This window comes from Sylvia atricapilla, chromosome 4 (genome assembly GCF_009819655.1).
Source record: "Sylvia atricapilla isolate bSylAtr1 chromosome 4, bSylAtr1.pri, whole genome shotgun sequence".
NCBI classification, from domain to species: Eukaryota; Metazoa; Chordata; class Aves; order Passeriformes; family Sylviidae; genus Sylvia; species Sylvia atricapilla.
The window spans coordinates 55884292-55907369 of record NC_089143.1 but is presented as its reverse complement, the minus strand read 5'-3'; the positions used below and the strand labels follow the sequence as shown (position 1 = coordinate 55907369).

Sequence of the window (23078 nt, the reverse complement as noted above, 5' to 3'; positions counted from 1 at the left end):
GTGCCAGAGTGGGGCCAGCAATCCCTGCTGCTCTGGGTATGAACCTGCTGCAGGCACCTCACCTTCAATTATTGCCTGCCCTGTGCCAGCTGTTGCTTTTGAAGGCACTGCAATGTCCTAGGAAGTTACTCTGCAGGGGAAATGATCAGTGAAGAGTCCTGCCTCCTCATGTCCTTGTGAAGCAAAGTGTTAAGTCCATTTCTTGTAGTGGTGAGACATGGCATTTCTCTCCTCACTGCTTGTGAGTACACAGTTTCTGGGTTTTCTTTAGTTTTGATAGCAGGAAAAGTGCTGACTGATAGATACAGGTCCCCATCCTATACTTGGCTTTCATGTGAGGACCTCTGCTCTTGACTTAGAGGGTCCTGAGCAACATAGCTAGGTGAGAATGCATAGGTATGGTGCAGGTCAGGAGAGGAAATAGGAAAAAAAAGGAGCATTGCTGTGTAATATCTGCAAATCAGTTCTGTTTTTCCTTTTGAGGGTTCGGTCAAATTGCCTGCCCCCAGCTTCTGCTCCAGACAGAATCTAAAGATGAAACCACTATGTCAGCCAGAAGGAGCATAGCTGTGAGGAGCACCAGGTGCACCCAGCAGCATTGTCCCTTGTGCCTCACAATTGCCTATTGATACTTGGAGTTCCTGGAAAAGCTGTGTGTGCTGCTACTCTTTGCTGAGGGTTGATACTTCCAGGAGACATGTGAAATCCTGCTGTGACAACTTTAATGGACACAAGGCATTACTCAGGAGGTTTCTTGCCTGCTGTCAAAAATACCAGACCTCTTGGTTGCCCTCAAAGGCCTGGAAGCACTGAAGCACTTTCAGATTTTTCTGCTGTTGAACTATGCTGTGTAACAAATATCCCGAAGAGGACTTCAGAGCAGTATGGCTCTGACTGCAGTACAAGAATGTCAAATGGTTTCTCTAACCCTTTGATTACTTTTGCCCTTTTTCATGAAACGAGGGCCTGTGCCTTGCCTGCCCTCCATCCAGTCACTAGTTCAAGTCCTATGGGAAACACCAGCAGCATTAGTGCTTTCAGAAAAGTGGGAATGTCCTTTGGCTTCTCAGAGTTTAAAGGAATACAGTTGTCTTTTCTACAGTAACAAGGTTCATTTTGTGATCCAGCCTCCTGTCTTAACTTCCTGGATTGGGAACCCACTTGTACATAGAATTATATGATACATGTATAGGAAAGGCAAATATTTGGCAGGTGTCACAGACTGTGTTTTGCATGGTGCAGTGATACTAAATTCTCTACCTTTCCTTTTAATGTAGCCTCTGTTTTACTCATTCCTGCTGATGTGAGAGGTACCTTTCTGGGCCATATCCCTTGCTGTATTCCTCTTCGTGTAGTCAGCAATGTGCAAGACAATTACAATTATTTACTCTCCAAAGTGCTATGGTTAAAAGAGAAAGCTGACTTGGAGAATAAGTCCTCTGTTATCTGGGGAAAAAAAGAGGAGCTGCTCAAATGCTCCAAAAGATCTTCTCTATAAAATGTTTTATTTATTTGCCTTTATCCTGCCTTTTGTTTGCTATTTAGATGGATAGAATAGTATTTTATGAGCTATGATAACTAAATCTTAGCCGTGTGTGGCTCCAGAGTAGGAACTACTATGAAACAGAGATGAACCACACCAAGATTTTATTGCACAGTGTCCAGAGCTGCTGCTGATCTGAAAAACTTGCAGCTTGCAAGTGGTGGTAGGTGGCTGTTGGCTCTCCAGGGTGCAGGACAAGTCAGGTTGAAGGATGTAGATACTCAGGAATTAGAGGGCTGCAGACCCGCTGAGCAGGACCACAAATCATGCATTAATTTGCATTTGCACAGTGCTCTGAAGATGATAAATGCTGCTTAAATGTTCACTTGGGCTTCAGCATGAATTAAATCCAATAGAAACATGATTTGGATATTATTTTCAAAACATTGCAACTGGACAAAGAGTTTTCGTAGTGGTTTTCTGGTTTCATTTATTTAAGTGTTTATGAAAAGTATAGGGAAAAGATTTCATTAAGGAAGAAATCTTGCAGTATTCAACTGAGATGTCTTCATATGTAGTTCTGTGGTACAACTGCAGCACCAAATCCTCCAAATTCCTTTGTTTTTGTGGCTACAGTAAAATGTGTATGATGACACTGAGAAGGGCAATCAGAGTTAGATGTAGCTCTCCCCCAACCCTTCAAATTTTGCAACAGGAGTTACCATTAATTTCTCTCTTTGTGGAGCAGGGCACAGACTGACCAGCAATGGAGCAGTGAGCTGAAATCCTTTGGCTGGTGTAACACAGAGCAGCTGAGCCATAAGTCCCTTCCAGCCTGGAAATGAGAGGAGCTGGGCCAGGATTCCGGGGAATGCTGCCCAAAGCTAGGCTTTAAAACACAGCCTTGCGAATCTCAGACATGCTAAAACCCCACTAGCTCCTGTTCATGTTGAAAGCTGTTTTGGGAGTCTCAGCTGCTTTATCCAGGTGACTGACGGCTTTAGGACCAATTTGAGGAACCTCAGTCTGTATTTCTGGGATGATGAAGGCCTGACATGCATGACCTATAAGGTCTTAGCAAATGATAAAAATGTATAAGGAAGTTTGCTGGGTTTTTCTTCCCCCACTCCCAGTAAGCCTTGCTGGGTAAGGCAGGCCCTCTCAGTTTAATGTCTTTGTGCTCTTCATCCTCCTACTGAGCTGTGCAGAATCTCAGCCTTTAACATTTTTCACCTTGTTGGATTCCCTGTGTCTATTCGTACAGCAGATGAGTCATCCAGCATATTTAAGTGCAAACCTTAGGAGAAGATAGCTCTAAAATTGCCTTTTCTCCTGGAAGCTGATAAGCTCATTACATATGCAAAAAAGGATACGTATATCAGGCAAAGCCAATATATGACTTGGTAGCAAAGACCAGTCGGAAATACAAAATATATGTAACGATGAATTTAAACACCGTACTAAATCACAGCTATACTGTTTTATTAGACAGTCCTTCCTCAACTATGAAAGCTTTAGCTATCATATAAATCTGTCTCTTAATAGTTAGCAGTTACAGTTCTTTATAATTTATTTATCGGATACTGCTCAGCAAAAATGCACCTTCCTGTCAGCTTCCTTTATATACTACATTTTGTTCAATGCTGCAAGCGCAAATTTTTTGCTATGCTCTCTCTGCTGGTGCCATGATTGAAGTACAGTCCAGAAGTTGTGAAGATGGGTCATACAAGGAAGTCCTTGGTGTTGCTGGCGCTGAGCAAGGGCTTGGGATGGGCTTCTGCAAGCAGCTTCTTACATTTGTCCTGGGGGACCATCCGCTGTTTAGGGTTTGCTTAGCACTCTGGGCACTGGGACCTCTTAGAGCAGTTCAGAATGATTGTGAAAAGTGTACATCAGCCATTAGGGCTTGCTGGTATCCCGGTTCAGACCAGTTGCTATCATTTTTATTGCCCTAATGTGATGTGCTTTAGTGGAGTCACTTGTTCCAGATGTAGGAATAGGTGTGAATGTCTCTGATAAGTGTTCAAGGAGATCCCAGCTAGCTAATAAATTGCAATTTGAGGATGTTGAACATGAGTTGTGATGCTGGTCAGGTGTGTGCACAGACTGCCTTTCAGGGTGGTCCTCACCTCAGCTGTCATGGTCCCCCACAGCCATCTGGTGTGAAGCAGCCATTGACATCTGGGAGCTGCCATGGATATGTCCATCCTTCCTTCCTTTTAGGTCATTAGTGTCTCACCAGCACTTCCAGTCAATTACCAGAGTGGTATTCAATCCTAACTACCAAATGTTTTTAGTTTTTCTGTCCATGGTTTTTGCTGATAAATCTAATACTGGGTGAAAGCATACTGCCTCTCAATATTCTGATAACTGACTAGCACTTTTTTTTGTTCTTCATACTGTTTAAACAATTCTAGTCTCCTGTTGTCATTCACTTGATGTTTTTTCAACCATTATTTTTGCTCTGGTGAAATGTTTTGGATACTGTGTCTCTGTTTATACTTGTCCATATCAGTGAAGAAGCACCAGCAGGAATGGGGTTTCTCTGTGAGCTTCAGAAGAGCAGATTCAGAAGACACATTTCTCTGTGGCATTCAGCTCCTGAGGCTTTTTGGCCAAATGACCACTGTAATGGTTTATGCAGAAAGAAAGGAAATCTAAAGCACTTCTTTATTCTAATTATTAGAGGTGTGCCTTCTTCATTTCAGGTCAAACCATTAGTAAGTTTTCTCTTCCATGTTAAGGAAATCCTGAGTAGTGCTCATCATATTAAGAGTTGATCATTTCTTTCATATTTCTAAACACAAGCCAACTGTGAATAAAAATGTGGTATCCTTTGAGACCTCCATTTGCAGAACTCCCTTAAAGGATCACCCAAGAAAAGTGCACTTTTGCATAATACCTTTATTTTTTTTAATTTCAGAGAGGATTAATAATTTATATAGTTTGGGGAAAACATATCAGGAAAAACTGACGTGCCTAGAAAGTAGTCAGGTTTTTACAATTGGCTTCAACCGGGTGCAGTTTTCTAGAAGTAGAAAGTGTCTATAATGTGGGCTTGGAGTGGGTAAAAAACCCCTCCCTGTTAATTGGTGCTTTTGTTATAAAGTATCATCATGCAGAAGTTTTGATTTACTCAAAACCAGTATCTCTGCCAGTTCCTGCGGTAGGTTTTTTTCACAGCCATCCCATTCAGTATGTCTCTGTAATTTAAATAAGTAATTTCACTCCTTAAAAAAGCATGTGATTACCTGGAATACTTTCCTGCATTTTTAATTTGCTTTTACTCATGTCAGACTACTGATGACATTGCAAAATGAAATGAATATTTGATTGCAGAGTTTATAGCAAATGCAGGTCTAATTGCTTAAGCCAGTCATGTTTATATATCTGATGCCATCAAACTTCTTTTGGAAAAATACAGCAAGACCCAGGTCTGGCAAGGGCCCTTAACTACATCCTTAATTTTCATCCACACTAGTTTTATGGAAGCTGCTAGGGCTTCTCAGTTGTTTGAAGCTGAGAGGGGGTCTGACTTGTTTTTCTCATGCAGGAGTAATGCTGAGGGTTTACACCCCGTATTAGGGATGGTGTGGCAGCATGAGCTGGTGGTCCTGGTATCTCAGAGCATATGTAGAGTTAAACTCATACTTAAACTGTGCAGTTGGCTGCTTTGTTTAGTAAAACGCACCCATCAGCTGAATGAGAAGCACTGTCTGAGCATCCATCTTGTCTGAGATTCAAGGAGAGGCCAGGAAAGTGGAGGTTTTGCTGTTGGGTCAGGTGTGGCAAACACAAGGGGCAGCTTGGCAGCAGTAGGGCTCTTCTGTCACAGGTATTTATGCTAGGTATTAAAAAACTTACTCTTGTTCTTTTTGTGAAAAATTGTGATGAGTAGTTGAGAGCTGATTAAACAAATGTGCTGGCTAACTGCAAACAAAACTTTTTTGTTTACCTTAAAAAAAATATTAGGGTGGGACCAAGCAAGGAAATTTAGAAAGTTAAAAAAAAAATTAGGCTGTTGAAAAGCAGTGGACTTCTCAAACGTACAAAGAAAATGTGTGTTAGTGAGAGCTGGTTCTGTGCTACCTCTGGAAAACTAACAACAATTAAAATATGTTCATCTGTTCCAAAGGGAAACCCAAAATTGGTTTGATTATTAGTTACCCCTTATGTATCACAGCACATAACTGGAGGTGTTTGTTCTGAATTCCGGTTGTTTTTGTGGAAATGGAGTATTACCCAAATTTCTTGCCTGGAGCTGAGCAGGTAGCAGCACAGCTCCTGGTTTGATTGAGAGCCCTGTGTGGTAGGGTGATGCTTCACCCTCATGACGTGGGGTGACATATGTGAAAGCCAGGCTTGAGTGTCTAAACCTTCATTAAAACTGTTGCAGGCTGATGCAGGAAGATAACTGCTGAGGATTTAAATGGGATTGCAGGTGTGTGGCAGATACTGTTGGAGGAACACCATTAAGGGTATGACCACCCCGTGCCAAATAGGTTTCCTGTACACCTAGAGCAGCTCTTCTTCCCCTTTGGCTTGGGATGTATCTGACACTCGATCCCAGAGCTGCCAGGAGCCAGGTCCGTCTGCTTGTAATCTGTTCCACTTTCTGGTGCAAAGAAGAAAATACTTCTAATGTGAAATCCATTTTAAAACACACATTTAAAAAAAAGAAAAAAGCCCCTAGAGCTGTTTGAAAGCTGTTTGGAAGTATGGCATATTAGAAATAGTCCCAGCTGAAATGGATTAGCAGGCAGAGTTCAAGTGAGGAGGTCAAATTTGTAAACTGAATGCAATTTATCTTGTGGCACTGCAGTTTATCACATGTTTGCAGGAATAAAGAAGTGCCACACACATGCACATATTCACACCTAATAATTTAAGAAAACTGGAGAAGGTCTTAAAAGACATTAAAAGGCTTCTGATGACATCATGCTATCTGAGGTAATAAAACAAAGATGGTTGAAATCAGTTCCAAAGCAACTGTAGCCAGAGATGTCTTTATATGCCAGTCTTTATATAGCTTTCATGTCTCAGGAAAAAGGTGATTGAATCCTAATATTGCATAATAACTGTGTGAGGAGACACTGGTTAAGATTTTTTCCTCTCATGGATTTCTTCATGCAACATTTCATTTATTTATTTTACGTTTACAGAGGTTCTTTGATTTCTGGATTAGCTGCATTTTAAAAGTCTTTAAAACTTTTGGGATGATCTGCACTGTAGAAAGTCAAAAGAAAACTTTTCAGGGTGTGACTGTGTAGTTTTCTTGGAGTCCCTCTTTTTGGGAAATTTTTATTTTCTGCTTTAGAAGGAGCAGGAGCCTTTCTTTCCTTCCTTTTTAAAATCTTCGTGAGCTGGAAGGTTTCTCATTGAATTTGCGTAGGAGATTGTTGGATAGTTGATTTAATGACAGCATAGAGACACTGATTTTCTGGTGGCTTCAGGTCCTGGTGGTGCAGAATTTTCAAGGCCCATGCTTTGCCAGTGCTATAAAGTTGGTGACTTAGCTGTTTTGTTCACATGTGATATTTTCCCTGACAGGATGCAAAGTTCATCGAATGAGCTTGTAGAAGGCGCTCTTGAAAATCTGGTCATCCTGGGACTTTCAGACTGGACTATGTTGCCTTGAGACAATGCAGCCTGTTAATAATCTTTAGTCTTAGTTATGAGTGTCATCTAAGCTTGTACTTGTGTGTTCGTCATGCTCTGACATGGGAAGGTATTCTTTTGTCCTTCAAAAGAGGTTCACTAATGTCAGCAAAACAGAAGAGGTGATGGGCCTCCTTTTGGAGGAGGACTGTGACTGCCAAGCCACTTGGAATTAAAAAAGGTCAGAATAATTCTGCATTTCAGTCACGTTTGGTGCTAAGTTTAGTGATGAGGACATTTTTTTCACAGACACTTTAGGTGGTGTAAACTCCAGGGAAAGATGTTACTGTCACATTAATAATAATTATTTAGAAGTGTGACAAATTCATCTTGAGCAGCCTCTATTAGACATAATTTTGGAATGAAATTTAAAGTAGAAGGTAATTTCTAGATGCAATTAAAAACTTGTCAGAGTGGAGAAGCAGCCACTTTCTGTCTCATTTTGATGGTAAGCACTGTAATGAAGTGTCTCAGCCTGGCATTTTCCTGCCTGCAGCTTGATCATGGACAATCCTAGTGCAGTATCTGATGCAGCTGCATTTTTAATGCATTAAGCTCTAAATGTTCTCAGAGGCAAAATACCCCAGACTTGTTTTCTATGATAATTTTTAAAGGACTTTTTTTTAGTCCCTGAAGCATCAGTAACCCTTATTCCAATTACAGTCATTTCAATATGTGATCCCTGCAGAATACTATGGAGTTGGTATGTTTGCAGCTTTTCCTTATCCTCACATGCCAGTTGCTAGAGGGATAGTAATTGGAGCATGCAGCCCTCCTTCCAGTGTGCCTTTCCAGGCTGCATATTTCTGAACTCCTCTTTTGCTTTTGCCTGCTTATCTTTTTTATTATTAAGGAATTTGTTGTGTGCAAAAAAAAAAAGCTTGAACCACAGCCTTGGGCTTCTTTGGTTTTAGACTAAACCCATCATGTTTTGCTGTTTGTGCAGCCTCATTCACCACTTCCAGTTACTCCTATCTACTTCTAGCCCAGACAGCCTCTGTGATTCAGCCATTGAGGGATTTTTTAATTTTGACCATCTAGCCTTGAAGATGAATTGTTTTGTTCCCCAGTCTGGTTTTGTCACCTGCATATCTTAGAGCCTCATTTCTAGGTAACAAATTTGGTGAATGGCAGTAATGGAAGACTATGATTGGCCTAAAAATATTCATTGTATGCTAGTGTCCATGTTTTTCTTGATACTTCTCATAAGCAGGACATTTAATAGCCAATCTATGAGTGTTTTGTCTTGATTTCTTTCCAGGCTGGCTTTTTCAAAGGAGCTGGTGGTGACTAAGCAGAGAGAGCTCATGTAAAATCAGAATTATTAAACTTGATGCCCCTCAAGCTCTCAGCACCACTGACCTATGCTTAGATCATGTCTTAGTTCACTTACAGCGTGTGACCTGCAGTGAGATCCCTATAGGACCATCCCTTTCCTGATGCATTTCCATGGCTTAGGATACCCTTGGGCTTCAAATTGTGGCAGACCGTCATGAGTGCCTTCCCAGTGTCAGCTGGGGCTGACAGCAATACAAAAATCAATTTAGCATGGAAAAAAAGGAAACCAATATGTCCTAAGTTTGGATGCTGCCGTCTGGTGAGGTTTTAGATTTGTGTATGTTGTTTTGGTAAAGATTGGGCGAATTCTAAGTTTGTGCAGTGCTAGGCATTTTATGGTATATTTAAATGTCTATAACATAATTCACTTTACCATCAGAAGGCATAAATGTCAGCCTATTGACACGTTATAAAGACACAAATGGAATGTAGCCTGGCAGACTGGTGCTGGTTTTGAGGTTTAATAGTACATCTGTATCATTTATCCCAGCGGGAAATAACACAGGATGTTGCCTTGTAATTTTTTACTACTGTATAATAAAATGTAACCACAATAAATGGTGTCTAAGCAAGTAATGCAGCAGATTCTGGATTTTGTCCAGTGTGCCTTTACCACTTAGGTTAGTGTTGCCTCTCTACAAGTCTAGGCAAGATGCGATTTTGGCTGGGTACAAACAGAATGTGGATCCCTTTAATGTGTTACCATACATATCTATAGAGACCTTTCTATGCATTCCACCTCTTAATTGGCTGGTATTAACAGTGTGGCCGTTCATTCCTCTTTAAATCACTCCTGTCATAAGTTGAACAGGGTCAACTGAAAGGGTCTGTTCTGCTTTTCTGCACTTCAAGAATGTCTTTGCAGGTTGCTTGCTTTCCCAAATGTCCTCTCTGTGATACGGCGTCATGTGCAGGCCTTGGATAAAAACTCGAGTAATGACATTTCACAGAAGTGTTATTGGACTCATGCAGATGGAGAGCAGGGACTTTGTGTGTTTTGTGTGGGTCGGATTTAACTTACGGTACATTTCCTGTGACTATGGTACATTTCCTACATTTCAGTGCTAATGGGGCATCTTGCACACCTTTCAGCAGCATCCTGGAAGGTGCTGTGTCCTGCCGGGTGCCACTCCTTTCCTACCTTCCATGTCTGTGCTGCTGCATTGCTTCAGGCTGGGATTTTTTATTTTTTAATTAAACCCATGAGAAGTCTGAGAAAGGAGTCAGCACCCAGCTAGGCACTTCTGCAGGGGACTGATAATGCAGAAGGGCTCTCTGGTTGCTTTGTAACATCTGTCCTGCAATGTTCCAAGTGAAGAAAAATATGAAAACATTATTCTGTGCGTATGAGAGTGCTGCACATTTGTAAAAAGACAATTAACATAGAAATGAGGGAAGCTTTTGATTCATCAAGTAGATTCAACAGACTGTGTCATTTCCTTGATTTTCATTTTAATTAGGATTAATCAGTTTTATCTCCTAAGGTCTTTGCAGAGAATTTACACGAAACAGAAGATTTTGGTCAGCAGTGTGCCAGTGTAATAGCCTCTACTTGAAGAAATCCAGCTGTGGCACGTATAACCAGGATAAAATTTGGCAGGGTTCCAGGCTCCCCTCTCCTCTCCCATTAAATGCCTTGCTGTTGCAGGGAGCTCTCTGGATCTTCCAATACCAGATCCTCGGTTTCACATAGCTGCCTGGTTGCTTGCTTCAAAAACCACTTGGAACCAGTATATTGCTTGGGAAAAAAATATCTGTGGGACGCCAGCTTGAAATAATGGCTGCTCTCTGCCTCAAAGACAGGCTCAAAAAGTCTCGCTTAACCCAAGCACCCATTGGTCCTGACAGCTGGAGCTAGAGCCAGCTGAGACAAAATGAAGCTGACCTTTTTCTCCTCAAACTCAATATATTTAACAGAGGCATTTAGGTTTGGATGGAGCTTCAGATGCGTTAGAAGTGGAGACTGAGGGAAAGGAGCCAGGTAGTTGTATAGGAAGGAGAGCAGCAAGTCAGTGGCCTCGTAGGGGAGGTTTGAGTGTGTGTTCTGCATCCTGCGCAGAAGAAGCAGGACTCCAGCATACCCTAAGTGAGTGTTGCTGTCTTGGTGTTGGGTTATATTCTCTTTCTTCTTCTTTCTTATTTTTTTTCATATTTTTAGAAATCTCTCATCCCACCAAGAAAAAAAAAGAATCTTTGAAAACAGTTACAGAACCAAATGAAATCTTTCTGGTTTAGTTATTAGGCATATTTCTGAGTGGATAAATTGCATCATGGAAATTAAAATAATTTGGAAACACGAGGAACATTTTATTATGATTTTTTTTTCAGTACCTGAAATAGATATCTTGCTATGAAGACTTCCATATTATGTGCAAGTGAAAATTTAGCTTCCGGTTTGTTTCTTTAGTGGAGAACACATAATTGTTCCAAAATACGTGAAATGTAAATATTTTCCTTTTAATTGTAGGAGAACAATATTTCATCCATGCGGGTCCTACAACAGTAAATACCAAGTGTAGCTTTTAAGCATCTTGTATACTCAGTAGATTTGAAAGCCATTAGCTGTATGAACAGGAAGAAAATGGAGACAGAAGGCAAAAAACGCTGAAGGGAAAATCCTACTGAAAGCTCACAAAGCATTTTCAAGCTTACAGAAATGACCTGCTCCGTTCCTGTAACACAGAAGTGTTAAAATGAGAGCAGGCGACCCCTTTCCCCCAAATCATTCATCTGTTATGTCTGCGATGTATTTAGACTGAATCCTTTCCCAGATGCTGCGGATCTGTCGGTTCCAAGGGAAATTAATGGGATTTTACCATTTGCTTTGAGGAAAAGAGGACTGGACTTTCTCCTGCTGTCTTTGGCAGGAAGGAGCAAGGAGCTTTCCTGTCTGCTCTCTTTAAATATTGCATCTTTTTAAGCTTTTTTTTGCCAGATAGCCTAATTTGTGTTACACCCAATATACCATGTTGGAAAATTACAGAGGTTAATGTACAGCACTATGATACACAACCATAATGGTGGACTCTAATGTTTTTTAAATGGTAAACCAAAGGCATTTGTAATACAAGTTGTAGTGAATTGCCTGCACTTCTTGCCAGAGATTAGTTTAGCATTGCTTTTAATATTTTATGCACTGAAGTTGTTTGCAAAGACTAAAAGCTTCACTCAGTTTGCACACTTGTGCTTTGCTCTTTGTCCCGGTACAAAGCACAACAGGACCACTCTCTTGCTGATGAATTGTATGTCAAGAAGTTCTATTAAATTACAGTTATACTGCACTGGAAAGATTTTTCTAGTAATCAGTGAAGATACATCAGATTTATGGTGTCATAACTGAGCCAGGTAGTTAGAAATCTAACCTTTCGTAATATCACAGGTTGCATATTAATGTTCTAAATATCTAAACCACACATGAATGACGTAGGACATTTTTACTTTAAATGTTACTGTAGAGATTTGACGGTACATAATCCCATTAAAACAGAAGAGTGCAAGATGAAACGATCCATTTGCAATTATAATTATGCATATTGAGATTGACCATTCTTTAAAAAATTGGAAGTGCAAGGTTGAGAAGGGTGCTTGAGCAATCACTGTTTGTTGAGAGCATTGATGGAAGAATAAAAAATTTTAGGGGGATTGATTTGTCGGTAATCTGCGTGAAAAAGTATGGGAAGCATTTCTTTGGAACGTGAAGGGGAGGTAACCCTTTCACTGTCATGGTTAGCTTTGCTCATAGAGCCACCACAAAAAGACGTGATCAAAACCAGAACAGCAAGTAACACTGAACTACTTCACCTGCTCTCGACATTTGATAAATAAAGAGCATTAGTTGATCAGCTGAGTATTGGAGACTCAGTGTGGCCTCATGAGTCCTCCAGAGGAGGTAGGTTTTGTTCTAACTCTGTCAGGGGCCTGCTTTTTGATCTTGAGCAAAAATTTTTTGTCTCCTTGCCTTTCTTTCTGCTGTTCGTTGATTGCCTTGTCTTTGTGGAGGATGAGCTCTTCAAGAGACAGATTTCTTTGCATTGTGTTCTGTGAACAATGAAGTCTGAGCCTTGCGAAGCCTCTAGGGGCATCTCTAAAAGAAATTATAATTGTTAGCTTTAATCACTTTCATCAAAAGAGCTTGGTAATGGAGGGTGTCAGTGTGGAGGATTTGGAGAAGTCTGCAGGGTGCCTGTTAATTAAGTCACCGTGGGTGAAATTTGCAGATTGGGTTTCCTTGGGCTGATACAGAGATGCTGATACCTGGGAGCCAAGGCAGTGCTGCTCCATATGGGTTTTCATCCCCAAAAGCACGACCCTGACGCTGGGTGCTCACTCCTCTGCTTCTGCAGAGCCAGAAGCAAGGTGCTTGGTATGTTTTAACAAGCAAGGCTTTTTCAGAAGCCTCCTACTGGTTGCCTAAAACTTCATGTTCTTTTTTGTGGGTCCCTCTGTTGTGAGCAATTGCGACAGAAATCGGGCTGCTTGGCTTTTTGCAGTGAAGACAGATCCTTGAGGGTGAGCCATCCCATCTTGATGGATTCTCCTCCTAGCCTTTGCTGTTGCCAGAATTAAGTGTTTATTGTTGCTCTCCTTATTAGCGGCTTCTGGTGTGGGATGGTGTAACAGCATGACAGTTTGCAGATTAATTGCCCTTCTTGTAGCATGTTGTGATGCAGAGCAATGTGCCCTTGTCCTCTCTGGGAGGATGCATTACTCACCACAGCAGAGGATTTAGAAATATTTAGCCACATAAACACTGGCAGCCATGTTAGTGTATGTTGAAAGATCTCCATTATTTGTTTAGCAGTTAACTTGGCAGGTAGAGCTCCAGGGTAATATGGGGTGAAGCACGGGAGAGAGGTGATCTCCCCTCTCCTTTGTGTCCTGAGTGAGAGCACTTTCCAAATTGTCCAGGCAGAGTATGACCAGGGGAGAACTGGGGAAGAAGCAGGAAATGCTTTCTGAGAAACACTGTAGGTTTAAGGGCAAGCAGGTTAGTCAAGTGATGTGGAGACAGTAAAAGAGGATGAAAACAAGGTTCTCTTGCATAAAGGGCAGGAGCTCCACTGCTCTGAGTATCAGTAGGAGTCAGAGGTAGAGCAATGCCCCTTTCTTTAGTGTGTTTATTCTCTGTTTTAGGGCTAATGCCAAATCTCTGTAGTTCCTGCAGCGCACCGCTGCTGGTGTGCGTCGACTCTCTAACAAGTATTTTGCAAGATCTTTGCTCTTGCAGGAATCCTTCTATGGTTCCCTTCCTATTTTAATAAGAACAAGAATTCCCCAATCTGCATTTGAAATCTGCCTAGAAATAGCATATGGCAGAGGCCAACTCAAGGTTACACATTTGGCATTTGGGAAGGGAAGGCAAGAAAAATTTACCAGTCAGTACACTCACATTATGATAAAATAAAGGTGAGCTGGGAGAAGAGCATGTGCTGAATCTTAAAACGACACAGAAGAGCCATAAACCACAGTATGTTGTGCTATCTCTAGTCCTTTATGCTTCAAGCAGAAGTAAAATGTGGGGTATAATAAATGAAACAAAGATCTTGTTTTAATCTTATTTTAAAAGCCATTGCAAGGCAATGGGGTAACAAACATTAACTTCTTCAAACCAGGCAAACTACAGTTTCTCTGCTCTGTACTGCTCCCATCAAGCTTCTTGGAAGCAGGTAAAGGTTTTGCTATAAAACACAAGTAGAGTAGTCTAAACAAATGGCATTTTTCCTAGAAATAAAGTATATGGATGCCCTTATGAGGTGTTGCTTGGTCTGCTCTACACTTGTAAAAGTGGTTTTTCCTACTGAAACTGTATATATTTGGTCAAAATCCAAGGCTGAAAGTGGGTATAGTCTGTGCATCTAGAGACTTTTTCCTTTGTACAGTGAGGAATAATAACTGGCCTTACCCTGAGTTTGCCTGTAAATTTCTTAGATGATCCAAAGGCTGTTTATTGCTTAGAGAGGCAATTTTGCTGACAGGCAGGCTGGAAGGAGTCTTGTTTGCTTCCAGAGCGTCCATACTTGCCTATTATAGAGAAATCACTCAAAAAGCAGCATGCATGCTGGACTCTCAAGCCTTGTTTTAAGTTTTAATTTACTTGTCTGATTTCCAAGGTTACTGAATGCAAGCAATTGCTTCTTCAGTACATAAATAAGATGAATTATGTGTTAGGGACCGATGCCTCGGCCTTGTTCTTCTCATGCTCTCAGGGGAGGATCTGCTGAGGAGCGCTTATAGCTGGGGTGCAACTTTCTTTTTTTTGCCATTGAAAATTAAAATGAGGCTGTTCTGGATTGGCTCAGATTTGAAACTGGAGCCCCAGGACCATTTTTTTGGGTCTGAAATTTTTGAAAGTGTAGGGTGGTCCAGAGTGGGATCCTTGGCAGCAGAGTGAAAACTGTGCTGGTTGGGGACTCACTGCTGTAACTGGACCAATTGGCCCCAGCTTAACACTGGATCCTTTTTTAATCAGCTTTTAAAGTTTTTTTCATTTCAATACACTTATTTCAAATAACATGACCTGCGTTCTCCCCTGCAGGTTGCAGAAAATGAGCTGGGTTTGTGGTTGATGTTGAAAGCAAAATTCAGGCAGGAGGACTCATTGCTGTTTCCCTTGCATGAGTTTTTAATTACATTTTCTCACTGTTTCACTGGGATGGGATGAGGTCCTGGGGTCCTGTGCTGTCCAGCTTGACTCTGACATGACTGATTCTCACTGAAGTTTCATCTGTAGCAATCCCAACTGCGAGGAGCAATTTTTCATGTGTAATTAGTCCTAATAAAACCAACACTTCCAGGAGGCTGACCTGGATCCATCCATTTCATTGTTTTGTCAATTAATGTTATATTTAGCATCTAACATTGTAATTGGAAGAAAATACTGAAGATGTAAAGGGACAGAGAAATTTTAAGTTGTAGCTGCTGAGGAATAGGAATTACCATCCTTGCAATCATAATTTATTTTACCTTTTTTTCAAACTAGATGTTTTTTATTCTGGTGCAGCCACCTCTAAAATCCTCTGATAAATTGTCTGGTTTAACAGTAGTTTCTCCAGATCACATTGGAGCCTGTTGTGGGAAAAGATACTCATGTACTTGGATGTGTGTTTGAAATCTACTTGAATCTCTAAGGTTTTTTTTTTAATTATTGACAGATCTTGTCCACTGTTTTTCTCTGACCACTGTTTTATATGTGGTACTGCTGTCTTCCCATGAAGTGATCTACTTCATAGACATCAAAAATTCTTACTTTCCAAAAATCACTTCTGTTAATGAAAATCTGTTTTTCATGGCTCTGTCCTCTGGTAAATGCATAGCAGAAAGTTCATGAGTGCTTGATAAGTTCTCAGAGGGAAGTATAAGCATTTTTTAATTGTTTTCTTTTTCTCTTTGTTTCCAGAAATGTTGAATACAGTACTCTGCAAAAAATAGTTGTGTGGATTTCTTGCACCTGACGAACAAGAAAAGGTAATTATTGGACCGTGCAGTAGAGCCTCATTTGTTTGCTGTGCTGAAATATTTAGACCTGATCACGTTGCATAAGCCCCCAGCACTGTGTCTGCATATGGGTTTTGTGTATTTTCAGTTATGCAGGCGCAGTTGTTTCTTGAGAATATTCCTTTACGTAAAGGGAACAGGGGAACAAAAGCAGCAGGGCATGAAAATGCTGAAGCAAATGGTAGGGAAGAGCATACCGTGAATATTTTCACTGCATGTAGAAGTGAAAAGGGTAAAAGAGGGGGGAAAAAAAATATCAAGGCTTATATATGCCAATGGAGAAAGGGCTGCAGACTTGGCTGTGTCTGCAAGACTGGCTGGTGGAGCCTTGCAGCCTGCTGGGCAAGTGTCAGAGGAGGCTCAGTGATCATCAGCGCTGCAGCAGCCTCCTCGTGTTTCAGTGACCCAGTAGCTCGTGGGGTGGTGCACCCTGCTCCAGAGGTTGTGAGCTCCTCTGCTGCCTGCAAGCCTGCCTCTTGCACTCGAGTTTCTTGATCCTCCTGGGTCGTGACATTTTGTTGGGGCAACGCAGCTCGGCAGGGCTGTGGCTCAGTTGCTGGTGTTAAACAAAATGCTGTTCATCAAACTTTCATGAGACACTTTGCCAGGGGCTGCTTCTTGAAAGAGTAGGCTCCAAAAAGCAGTGAGCAGAGCTGTGCTGCTCTGTGCTGCTGCCATCTCCTGTATTTTCCTTCTGCCTTCTTTCCAAGGCTGAGAGATGAGCACCCCTACAGGGCCTCGAGTGATTTTGTACTCTTTCCTCCCTGGAGGAAAAATGGGACAAGGTAGGCATGACCATGTTGAAGGTTGGTGGTTCTGATTCAGCTGATGCATCCCTTCAGCTGTATGGTGATCCAGAAGAGGGACCAGGAACTCCTCTCTGCCCTAAAGTCTGTGTCAGGCATGATTATTACTGGGAATCTACATGAGCTGAGCCTTTCAGTAAGTTTTTGTAAAAATTAATATAATTACTTAAAAGTAAGAAAATGTGTTGGTAGATACCAGTGTGAGGAACAAAATGAACATATAATGTGAAGGTCTGCAAATCTGAGTGTAGCAAAGCAAACCTAGTAAAACTTAAAAACATGGATATGAAGAGAGACACACAGCAGATGTTGCTGGGGTCAGGAAACTTTCTCTATGGACACGTGATATGTTTTTACAAGACACTTCATTTCATTGCTTGGGTTTGAAAAATGCATGTGAGTGACATCTTGTGTTCACTACATCTGCAGTGCCATACTGCTGATAATTGGCACATGCATTTTAGAGGCAGTATGAAACCAAGATGACAAAAGCAGACAAATCATAGGGTGGAACAATTCTGCTTTCTCCATGCATCAGCATTATCATTTTCTGGAGGTCCATCTTTCTACCCTACAAATGGAAGTGTAATCTCAAGAAGCATGTTGAAAAACACTTCAAGGGCCTAAACTTGCAACTTGTGTGGAACCTTGTGTGTTTGTGGTCTCTGCATGCATCAATTTAGTGCAAAATTGTGACAGGAGAGGAAAAAGATGAGACAGAAGAAGCAGCTCTTGGAGCAAATAAAGACTTGATCAAAGTGCATTAAACTTCTGGAGAACCATATTCTCCAGTATTTGGAGTCACACTGTTTTGAACTACCTTCCATGTGCTAACAAATGGGATTCATTTTGTTGGATACTTCCATTTGGATTTTTGGTGTCATTTAAAGCTATGTAATGCTTTCTGTCACCGTCATCAGCTCGTTTCTCTGCTGTGGGACTGTCCTGTTTGGGCAGTTGACATGTATGGGAGATGTAGTATAGCTTTACTGGGAGTCAGGCAGTTCAGTGCTCTGTGTATCCATGTCAAAAAGAAAGGTTGAAAAATTGGATTTCTTTAAAATAATGACTTTTCCAAGGGGAATAATGGAAAGGTGGTGCAGATTACAGTATGACACAATGTGTTGGCAAAGAGGGAGACTGTGCCATACTGTTGAGTCTTACTGGTGTTCCACTGCTCTTTTATAAAAAGGTGAAATATTAGTCTAAGTTACCTGTGCAATGTAAAATTACCTGTACAAGTTCAGTCATTTATGTTTATTTGTGCTTTTTGGACAATTTTAGAGAGATTTTTGAAAAAAAAACCCAGTATTTCTTTTTGCAAGTAAGAGATTAAAAACATGCCCACATCCATCATGACTATGTGCTTTCTGAGGCCTTGAAACTCAACTACCCGTGCTATTGCAGTGTGGCTCAAACATGGGAATTATTCCCATTGGGTTTCTTGAAAACCATAGATGCTGTTTTAAAGTTTCACATAAGCAATACTGTAAGTAGGTAAGGGTATATATGCAGCAAAAAAAAATGGCCACTCATGTTAAATTTGATCCCTTCGTTGAGGTCAGGTAATCACATGCAATTTTTTTCATCCCATGAACTGTGTCCCAGAGTCATTTGGCTCTGTCAGCTGTGTGAGCAGAACAACCATGAGCTCTTCTATTCCTCCAGACTGCAGCGGTGTCTTTTTATTTGGTGTAGCATGGCACTTGGTTGCAGTGGCTGGGCCAGGGACGTATCAGATGTATGTCATTGCAGAAGACACAGTGGCTGCTCTGCACATGAGCCAGCCCCTAGGAGAGGCTTTGCCCCATCTTACTGAGGCAGTGACCTTGATGGGGATGTTCACCCCTGTGCAATGGGGGCTTTTGCAGATGGAGTGGATTTCATGCTGTGCTGCTGTTAGTACCAGTGAGCGGGGTCCGAAGCTGCAGAAATTGAGACTGTGCTTTTACTTCCTGCACGGCCAGACCAAAGGAAGAAATCCCGAGGCTCAAGGGCATGAGAAGCGCTCTCTTCTTTTGTTCTTGGTCTCTTTTTTTTTTTTTTTTTTTTTTCTTTTACTGGCTGGCCATGACATTAAGATTTCTAATTAATTTAGAAACCACAGGCAGTTGAAGAGAGTGAGCAATGTAATAACTGGGCCATGGGGCAGAGTAAAAGCACATCAATTATTCAGGCAGTCGCTGCTGCTTATTCCCTTCCCAAAGCTGGGCTGGCTGTCAGCGTGTCAGTGATGCTGCTAATGCCCTTCAGAATTTACATGCATAAATAGTGGCCTTTTAAAATCTGCATGAGGCTAACTTTAGTATTTTCAACAATAGCTTCCAGCAGCATGTTCTGTCTAGCAGACACCAGGGGCTCCAACCACTATTTTGGGTGCCTTGTTCAAAACTGGGATCTTGGCAGGTGCAACCCCCAGAAGCCTCTGCTGTGGAGAAGTTGCACCTCCAGAAGGTTGAGGGGCAGCCTGAGCCATGCAAAGAAAGAAACAGTCCTGCTTTAAAATGCAGGTGGAGCCTGAGAGTGTTCTCTCTGGGCAAGTGAGTCCAGCATCTCTTACAATGCATCATCGCCTGCTTCTGTTACTGTGATGCCTCCAAAGAACACTCCATGAAGATGTCTCGGATGCCACTGGGGCTGGACCCAGTGCAGTTTCTCTACAGGGAGAGGAGCAGGAAATGTCCTTCTCCTCCTCACTGCTCTGGCTATTGCAGGTCCTGCACTTTGACTGAGCAGTTGGAAAGTTTGAAATAGAGGAAGCTTTTTTCCCTGCCAAGAACTACATTCACAGGACTGGTCGTGATTGTCTTAAAGGGGTGCACCTCAAAGTCTCATGCAGGATGCCACAGGGAGCAACACAACCAGTAAGGGGAGTGAAAACCTGTTGGATTTTTCTGCCATGAACTACCAGTGGATGACAAAGCCTTTTTTTTTCTGTCTGGTCGGCATGGTTATCCTGTTGCTGGAGGCAGCCACCTTGCTTTTTAAAAAGTGAACTAATTTGTGAAGGCAATGAAATAAAATGAGCCTTGCTAATTATGTGTTGTGCCGGCGAAATGACCAGCTTGGATTTGGAAAACGCTGGCTGTAATTAATGGTGAAAGGCTTTTTCTCTCATCTGTGTAGCCATTATGAATCACTTCTCCCCATGGAAACTTTTAAATCTGTCTCACTGGGGAGCCTGAGGAGGAACAGGTAAAATGGATTTGCCCTAATAGCTGCAGTTGTAACTTAAACACTTGAAATGATATTAAGCATCTCTCTCCATTAGCATTTCATGTTGATCCTGATGATACACCAGCAGAGGCTAAGACAGGATCAACGTTCATTAGATGGAGGAAACTAAACTCTGTAGACAAATGCTTTGGCTAAATGGGGCCTTCATTGCACTGAGAACAAGAATGCAATTAGCTGAAATGTTTGTTTACAAAATCTAATTCCTGGGGAGTATCTTCTCAGATTGCTGCTTACATCTCTAGGACTGGTTTTGTTGCCAAGGCTTGCAGGTTGATGGATTCTGCAAAGCTTGGTTGTACTATGTCTATAACAGATGTTTCAAACTTTGCATGGTAAAGCTGAACCCAAGTGAAGAGCAGGGGCTAAGCTGCAGGTGTGCCAGAGCTTATTTGTGCATTCCTTACATTTATTTTACAGTTTGCAGTTAAGTGCAATTAATAATAATTATTAGATGTTCCAGATATTAAACAGTGTAGGCTGAAGAGAAGCTGGAAACTGTGCAGTGCTGAAGTGCTGTTACTGCTGTCCTCCTGTCCCCCACCTGGAGCCTAGCCCAGGGGAATCACCGATGGGTTCCAGCTGGGTGAGGATGCATCTCTGCCAGGATAACTGCACGAAGACCCTTGTCCTGGCGTGCTGACAAACATGAACACCCTCAGTGGGTGATTTTCCCCATCCACTATGCAATTTGTGCTCCAGAAATACTGCTTTTTTTTTGGGTTGCAGAAATGCCCAATGGGAAACGTAACGGCTGCCATCCAGATATTAGAGCAGATTTTGTCACTGTGTAGGGTTTGTGGAGTGGGAAGGATCAGGCATTTTGAGCCTTTTCTGTTACCAAGAAAACAGCTTCATACTAATTGTAAGCATGCAATAGAACATTGCACTGCATGCTTGGATATGGTTTGGCAGTATTTGTTAGCTTTTTGTTTTAGTCTGTGTGTGGCTTTGCTTCTCTTGCAGTTTTTTCTAGTGGCTTCCTTTCAACTGAAGAGTGTCTGCACTTACCCATGGGTGATACTGGACAAGTAGGCATTTTCTGGATGCATTTCCATCATGTCCCTGTTGGCAAACATGAAACAGTTGCCAGAATAATACCTTTTCTTCTCCATGTGCTGAATACAGGATATTAATAAAATTGTCGGTGTAATCTGTTTGGCGATGGCTTACAGTCACGTTAAATGATGGGGAACAGACTAATGAAGGCCATCCTGTTGATGGATAAGGGCTACAATTTACCAAGCCTGCAGTAATTGAAGTAAAGCAAAGTTGCAAATGTGCAGAGTGGTTGGTGATGCACAGGTACGTCAGTGTATGTTGTACTGAGCACAGCAGGAGAGTTGGTGTCTGTGGGAGTTCAGGGTGGGATAGGTCTGCTGCAGAGGTTGCAAGAGATAGAGTCTCAAAGTCCTTCAGATGTAACTTCTTAACCCACTCATGGCAGTGCTGTGGTCTTGCTGCCTTCTCCTGTGCAAAGAATGCTCCCTGGCAGCGCTTCTCCTTCAGGCAGCGAAAAGGGAATTACAGGAGTCAATGCTGGGGTTTGCTCCTTGAAAGGCACTGCTCAGGAGGTCCCTTGGGAGTCTGTGCTAATACAGAATTTAAAACACTGCTTTTTCAGTGTCAGCACTGGAAATGACAAATGCTTCCCTTAATTTGAGAGAAGTGTGCCTGATATTACATGCTTATATATGCCTGAGAGTCTATTCTCAAGACAGTAGTACATGGGCCTATCTCCTATGAAAGCTAATTGCACTATTAGGAAAAGATATTCTGCTAACTTAATAAGATACATTTATTTGTGTCTTAGAGGATTTTTTTTTTTTCTGAGGTGGAAGAAATCCTGAATGGTGCCAAATTTCATTTCAAGCATATTGTTCTTCACTATCCTTTCCTCTCTCCTCATGTCAAAACTGTTCTGCAAGCTGAAAATATTTTGTAAGTTCAAGGCACACCAATGTAATTGAAGGCAGGCAGCACTTAGGAGAGCTGAAGGGGAATTCATTGTGCAGATGACTTGAGGCTGATTTTCTTTCCTATGGAAGGCAAAAAGTCAGTAGAAGGCAGCATTGCCAACAGGGCTATATACATTAAAGGTGTAGAAAACTCAGGTGAACAGAAAGAACTGTGGGCAAGGTGTCTCCCTTTGCCTGTCAGGAATCTGGGGCAGATCGAGAGTTTTATTCCTGGGCCTTGGGGGTGGAGGACATGACTTTGGGCCTGGGTGCCTGCATCTGTCCCCTCCCCAGAAACCCTCTCCTCTTGGCATCCCACAGTGCAGATCATCCTTGTCCTCTCTGCTCTTCCAGAAACAGTTAAAGCGTTAGGAGCTGGGCATTGACATATTGTACCAGCAGGATTTGAACTTGAGTCTCATTTTGACAAAAGTTTAAAGAGATCTCTCCCCTCCCTCTCATGCAAAGCACACTGGAGAGTCTAAATGCGCTGTATGTGGCTTGGAGACATTTCCCTGTGGTTTATTGCTTTGCTTTTATTGAGGGGCTGTGTTTGCTTTCACACAAACTGATTCATTTGGACACAGTGATTTGTTTCGCAGAAGTTGTTTGCTTAGGGATGAAGGCTGAATTAAGGGGGTTTTATGGGGTAGAAACTTTATTTCCAAAGACTTTTTCAGATCTCAGTTCCACTCCCTGCGAAGTTTGTACAGACTCAGATAAAGTGACCCTTGGCCAAACTGAAAAGATGCCCTGTGTCAAGTAGCAGTAGGGAGAGCAGGAGGATATGTTAAATTACAGAGAGCTTTTGAAAATTTTAGAATGTCCTGCAGGAGCAAAACGATGGACCTTGTGGAAAAATGTAAGATGATCCGATTCTCCTTTTTAATTTCCAAAAATAAGAACAAAATTGGAACAATCAATCCAATTTTATTAAAAGATGAAGATATGCTAAGTACAGCATTAGATATGTATTTTTTCACTATAAATACACCCCCAAGGAATCATTCCATTTTTAAGATGAACTTGGTATTATGGTAATGTAAAAGAAGTCTATAATTTATAATTCCAATTGGAGGTGAAGAAATTTAACATGTCAGTTTCCCT

At 41.7% G+C, this 23078-nt stretch overlaps 1 protein-coding gene across 1 annotated transcript in view; it reads left to right on the top strand.

The window, feature by feature from the left end:
- The window catches only part of ADGRL3 (adhesion G protein-coupled receptor L3), a 480164-nt gene that overhangs the window by 72218 nt on the left and 384868 nt on the right, over window positions 1-23078 (top strand). Inside the window, exon 2 of the mRNA XM_066317961.1 lies at window positions 15876-15943. The gene's annotated coding sequence lies outside the window, so the exon portion shown is untranslated. The remainder of the gene's footprint in view (window positions 1-15875; window positions 15944-23078) is intronic.